Below are 6,796 nucleotides of genomic sequence, written 5' to 3'. Positions count from 1 at the left end.
TCTCTACCACTACATTAGCTCTACTTCCTCTCAATCAGAAGCTTCCAAGAGTTATTCCTATCAAACTGTCCTCAGTTGTATCTTTTCAAGGATCATCTTTGTGGGCTTGTAGTCTTGTCTGAGCAATACACACCTGTCTATGTTCCAATTGCAAAATAGATAAATAGGTGGAGGAGTTTCAAATGATACTTTTCATATAATTTTGTATAATATGATGGAACATCACCATAACTCAATAAACATGTTATATATGTCTAAATCCAAATATACTATTGTTACTCACTTTTGTAAATTTTGCTTGAAATGTTACTTTACAACTCATAATAATAATTATACTCGTTCACATTAACAATGTTAACTCTATATGAAAGAATAGAAAGCAAATATAAATATCTGTTCTCAAACGATTGGATTTAGAAAAAAATAATAAAAATAGTAAAAATAAAAATAAAAATAAAAATTTGTAAAAATGCTTCCATGTAAGCTAATTAATTTTTGAAGCAGTTCAAGAATTTTTTTTTTATTTCCTTACAACAAAATAGAAAAATCATTACTATTGAAAGTTCAATATATGTCTAAAATACTCTTGAATGTTTAGACCTCAAATTATAAAATATCAATTTAAGCGTATAATCAAACAATTAATGTGCGGAACATGAACATAAGTCAATCACAGAATTGATAACTAATCTATGCCAAATATAAACACATTCACAGCAATAAATATAAGGCAAAGATAAGGGAAAGGAAGATGCAAACACACGAACAACACACGATGTGTTATCGAAGAGGAAACCGAAGTCCTCGGCGTAAAACCTCTCCGCCGTCCTCCAAGCTGTCAAATAATCCACTAAAGAATGTAGTTGGGATATATGAACAGTAGAAGACCCTCCAAGCCTAATCTACCCAAGTACCTAACCCCTTCAAGCTTCTTGCTCCAATGAGGTTACGCCGAACCTATTTCTTCTTTAGCTTCCCGGATTCTGCTACTAGACCATAGCATCAACCAATGTATATTGGTTCCTTTCAAACTACTTCCCTTAGCACCAAATGAACATTCTCACAGACGTAGGTGTGGTGAGAAAAGGATTTGGTCAACAGCCCCTCAAGAGTATGACAATGGAGAGAAAGAGAGTAGATGAATTTGTAGAGACTCTAAAGTAAAGATTGGGGATGAGGCAATCTTGTTTTTCTCTAGGGTTTCTCTCTCAAAATTCTCTCTAGAAGCTCTCTCAATTTAGTGGGTATAAGGATCTATATATAGTAGTGTGTGTTTGGAATATGAAGAGTCAGTTTTAGCCAAACAGGGCTGATTGGCAGCTTGACCTCGCGGCTTATCCAAGTCGCGAGTTCAAGTCGCGACGTAACGACTTGGCCAGTCTGGGACTTTTTTCTTGTAGTGCGACAACTGGCGTGACCCTTTATCTCATCATATATGCATCTCACGTGCCTGCAGTTGGCGACTTGCCAGTCGCGAGTCAGCCATGAGTCCTAGCCGCGAAACTCTGTTTTCTTGCACATACTTGAGCCTTTCTTCACATCTTTTCACACACTACCCTTACAATAATCCCACCTAAATATAGGGTTACTAAGTGCTTAAATTACAAGCAAATTGGCAAGGAATAAAGCCAACAAGATGGTTGATAAATTTCAACCTTACAATCTCCCTTTTTGGCTATTCCGTAACAAAACCCTAAAACAAACTCTAGACTTAACGCGTGAGTTGGGAACAGTTGAAAAACTCACTCACACCTAACTCTAGAATCTGTGGAGCTTTAGAACCATAAGAACAAGTAACTCCTAGAACACAACAACATAATAAGTTCATTGTATGCAAAAAACTTGTAAAACAAATGGAACAAGCACAATGCGATCAAGCACAATGGAATAAAGCAATAAACCATGGCAAGACCAAAACATGTAATCACTATAACCAGGTGATCACAATGCTCATTCACACTTGGAATGAACATCCGGACATTTAAGATGACAAACACAAGGCAAATCACTTGAATGACCAACACTCAACCAATGCACAATAAATGAAGTATGTACATCTAGGAAAAATCCTACACTGGCACAAGAGTGACAGTACTTTAAAAAGAATGCATAGCATTAGGTTAGAAGTACTAATTTAACAAAACACAAAGGCTGCATAAAGCATGGCACAAACCACAAAGTCCTACAAGTGTGCATTATCAAACACTTAAAGCTTATATAAGCAACATGGGTACAAACTTAAACAAAAACCTTAAAACCTACAAGGGTAGCAGGTACAAACCAACACAAAAAAAAGGATGTGCTGAAAACATACAAAGAGGACACTGAAATATAATATGATAGAAGCTAAAGATAGACAAAAACAATAAACAAAAGTCTATTAGCTGAAATCTCTCCCTTTCGTTGAGCTCCCCCTACCAATAGCATCTCCCCATTTTTGTCATGGAATAGCTAGTCTTCATCATCTTCTAGCTTTCTTTGAATTTGATCCAATTGAGCTTGAATAGAAGTGAACTTCATATCCCACCGAATGTTGAGATGGTGCAAGATGGATGTAAGTCCTGACATATTTGTACTCAACTCATTGACAGATGCTACAATAGAGTCTAGCTTTTCATCGATGGGGAATGAGCTGGAGTGCGAACCACTGCAAGACGCTGAAGCTTCTGTTTTGATTCCTTTCTTGCTATGGCCAATGCTAGCATTGAACGTACGCATGTTGATTGGACATGGTTTTGGGCAAGAAAATTCATTTTCAGAGGGATGGATCCCTTTCAGCTTCAGAATCCTTGAAATGAGACAACAAAAAGGAATGCAGATCTTTGACTCTGTTTGTAGAACAGTTTTGCAAAGAATATGAAATATATGAGCACATATATCAATCTCAACATTAGAAATCAAATCATGAAGGAACAGTGCACGTCTGAGGTTCATATACCCTGTGCTGGATAAGGGATACAGGTTGTGAAACATGACAATCGTAAGCACTTTCAATTTTGGAGGAAGAGATGAAACACTGACTGAGTTCCTATTTCAGGAAAATTCCAGATCTTCTCCAAGAATAGCTTTAAGTAATTCCTCATCTAGATGTAGATCATCATAAACTAGTGAGACCCCAAGTATTGGCCGGTTTATGTGTAGAATCTCTGCTAAGTATGTGGGAGAGACCGAGAAAATTTTTCCTCTAACCCAACACTTAAGTTCATCTCCATCGACAATTGCATTGGCATAAAATTTTTTTACCAAATTTTCATATGCATCATCAAGGTCGGAGAGGAGATAATTCCAATCCTTGCGGGCAAACCATTGAGGAATGTTGGTGTCAAAGAGAGAATGTTGGTCAAAGACTCTTTCAATTAGTGGTGTAGCCTTTTTAAAGTAATTTTCATAAATCTGAAAAGCAGCATATGATCGGAACTTGTTCGAATCGAACACACCGGATGGGGAACGAGTCCTTTTTGGTGTAGGGGAGAAATCATCAATTTCAATGACAGGTTCCTTCCCTTTGCTGCTACCTCCTTTAACAGCTGATCTCTTGAATGGAGACATTTTGACACTTTGTGTGAAGCTTTCCAGGCAATTTGTGAAGGCACCGATCATCTTCATCACGTCCATCATTCCTGGATCACGGTTTTGACTTCTTGGTTGCTCATCACCCCAAAACCTCATGTCATTTCTTCTTCCTCGTGACCGAAGTGCACTTGCATTGTTGTTTGCTCTCAGCTTTTGACAGTTAGGTCTGGTATATCCTTGCAATCCACAATAGTGACAAACATATTCCGTTCTCGGAGCCTATTGTGATCTTGGAACTGATCTCCCTCTAGCTCCATATTTAGATTTTGATTGATTACGGGACTTATTTATCACCCGTTGATCAGCCACATTCTTCTTCTTCTCAGCCTTAATTTTCTCAAGACTGGACCTATCCACAGTCGTCTCCTTAGCCGTCACAAACTTCACTTCTTTGGTGACCTTGGCTGACAAGCTACTTTCCCCGGTGTATCCTAAACTGGACTTGTCTGAGGCATATTTCTGAGATGAAATAACATCATCCAGTTTCTTGGAGGAGACTCTATCTACCTTGGCATGAGCTTGCACTATCTCTTGCTCAAGAAACCTCACTTTTGTGTAAACTTCTAATAACTCACCTTTAAGTGCTTCAATCTCATACTTTGCCTCCTTGTATCTTACCAGCAGACTTTTGTAGTCTTCCTCAGCTCTCTTCATCTTCTTCACAGCCGCCTTTGCCACCTTTGTATATTCACCTGATTTCTCAAGAAGTAAGGCGTAATTCTTTTGAAGACTGGATGTATCTTCTTCTTCTTCAACCTCTGATTCTTCAACAATCCCAATGGACTCCAAATCAAAATATTCGCCAAGTTCCTTCACAAGTGAACCCAAATCATCTGATGACTCCACATGTGCAATGGTCATGAATGCGAAGTAGTTTCTTTCTCCGTCACAACTCTCTTCAGAATCAGAACTCGAAGAGTCTATATCACTTAGTGTTGTGGCATACGCCTTGCTTTTCCCTCTCAAGAAATTTGGACACTCCTTCTTGAGATGCCCATGGCCATTACATTCAAAACACACAATGTCTGAAGGAGATTGAAAATCCTTCCCTTCTTTCCCCGTAAGCTCTTTCCTACCACCTCTTGGATATGAAAATTTCCCTCTGTTGAATGGTTTCTCACTGTTCTTCCTATTCAGAAATTTGCGGAAGTTTTTCGCAAGATATGCTACTTCCTTCTCCACTCCATCTTCTTTAGAAGGATCATCCATTCTTTCAGTGATGGTTTTAAGAGCAAGCGATTTACTCGTCTTGTGGGCAGGCAGTCCAAGCTCATATGTTTGGAAAGACCCAATCAGCTCCTGAATTTTGATCTCATCCAGGTCTTTACTCTCTTCTATGGCTGTGACTTTTGCTCTAAAGCTTTCAGGCAAGGACTTCAAGATTTTTCTCACCACCTTAGTATCTTTAATCTTCTCACCAAGATTGAGCTTAGCAATGACAATTTCTTTAATCTTCCCATAAAATGAATCAAACGATTCATCTTCACCCATCTTGAGCTCTTCAAACTTGGTGGTAAGCATTTGGAGTTTTGTGTCCTTCACCTTCTTAGTACCTTTATATGTAGTTTCCAAAATCTTCCAAGCTTCTTTGACTACGGTCATATGAGAGATTCTGTGAAATTTATCAGGAGACACACCACAAAAAATAGCATTTAAAGTTTTGCTGTTAGCATTAGCTGCCGCAAGAGCTGCCTTATCTCAGGTGGATTTTTCAGCCTCCGGCCTAGTCCAACCTATTTCAACCGCATCCCACATGGTGTCATCAATAGAGCAGAGAAATGCCCTCATTCTAACTTTCCAGAAAGCATAATTGTTACCATCAAAAAATGGTGGAACATTTAAGGATTGAGGCCTATTCATCTCAAAAAGGGTCAAGGATCACACTCAGGTATTTAAACCACAACAAGTGTACCCGTATACCAATTGAAAATTCAATATGTGTCTAAAACACCCTTGAACGTTTAGACCCCAAATTATAAAATATCAATTCAAGCGTATAATCAAACAATTAATGTGCGGAACATGAATATAAGTCAATCACAGAATTGATAACTAATCTATGCCAAATATAAATACATCCACAGCAGTAAATATAAGGCAAAGATAAAGGGAAAGAAGATGGAAACACACGAACAACACACGATGTGTTATCGAAGAGGAAACCAAAGTCCTCGGTGTAAAACCACACCGCCACCCTCCAAGCAGTCAAATAATCCACTAAATAATATAATTGGGATATATGAACAGTAGAAAACCCTCCAAGCCTAATGTACCTGAGTACCTAAGCCCTCCAAGCTTCTTGCTCCAACGAGGTTACACCGAACCTATTTCTTCTTTAACTTCCCGAATTCCGCTACTAGACCATAGCATCAACCAATGTATATTGGTTCTTTCCAAACTGCTTCTTTTAGCACCAAATGAACCTTCTCACAGACGTGGGTGTGGTGAGAAAAAGATTTGGTCAACAGCCTCTTAAGGGTATAACAATGGAGAGGAAGAGAGTAGAAAAATTTGTAGAGACTCTAAGGTAAAGATTGGGGATGAGACAATCTTGTTTTTCTCTAGGGTTTCTCTCTCAAAATTCTCTCTAGAAGCTCTCTCAATTTAGTGGGTATAAGGGTCTATATATAGTTGTGTGTGTTTGGAATACGAAGAGTCAGTTTTTGCCAAACAAGGCTGATTGGCGGCTTGACCTCGCAGCTTGTCCAAGTCGCGAGTTCAAGTCGCTAACGTAACGGCCTGACCAGCCTGGGACTTTTGTCCTGTAGTGCGACAGCTGGCGTGACCCTTCAGCTCCCCATGTGTGCATCTCACGTGCCTGCAGTTGGCGGCTTGCCAGTCAAGAGTCAGCCGCGAGTCCTAGCCGCGAAACTCTACTTTCTTGCACATACTTGAGCTTTTTTTCACATCTTCTCACACACTACCCTTACAATAATCTCACCTAAATACAGGATTACTAAGTGCTTAAATTACAAACAAATTGGCACGGAATAAAGCCAACAAGATGGTTGATAAATTTATCATTTGTGCTAAAATTATATGTAAATGATTACATTTATAACTTTTAGCCGTTTAAACTTTTGAGATAATTAGTAATTCATCATGATATCGAGTAGTAGGTAAGCATGACTTCAAACTTCAAGTCTTACCTTCATTCTATCTCCTATTTAAAAAGTTAAAAATCTCACCTATTGGGTCTCTTTTATTTAGGGCACACTTAAGG

This window comes from Quercus suber, unplaced genomic scaffold (genome assembly GCF_002906115.3).
Source record: "Quercus suber isolate HL8 unplaced genomic scaffold, Cork oak 2.0 scaffold_333, whole genome shotgun sequence".
NCBI lineage: Eukaryota > Viridiplantae > Streptophyta > Magnoliopsida > Fagales > Fagaceae > Quercus > Quercus suber.
Note: the sequence above shows the minus strand (reverse complement) of the source record.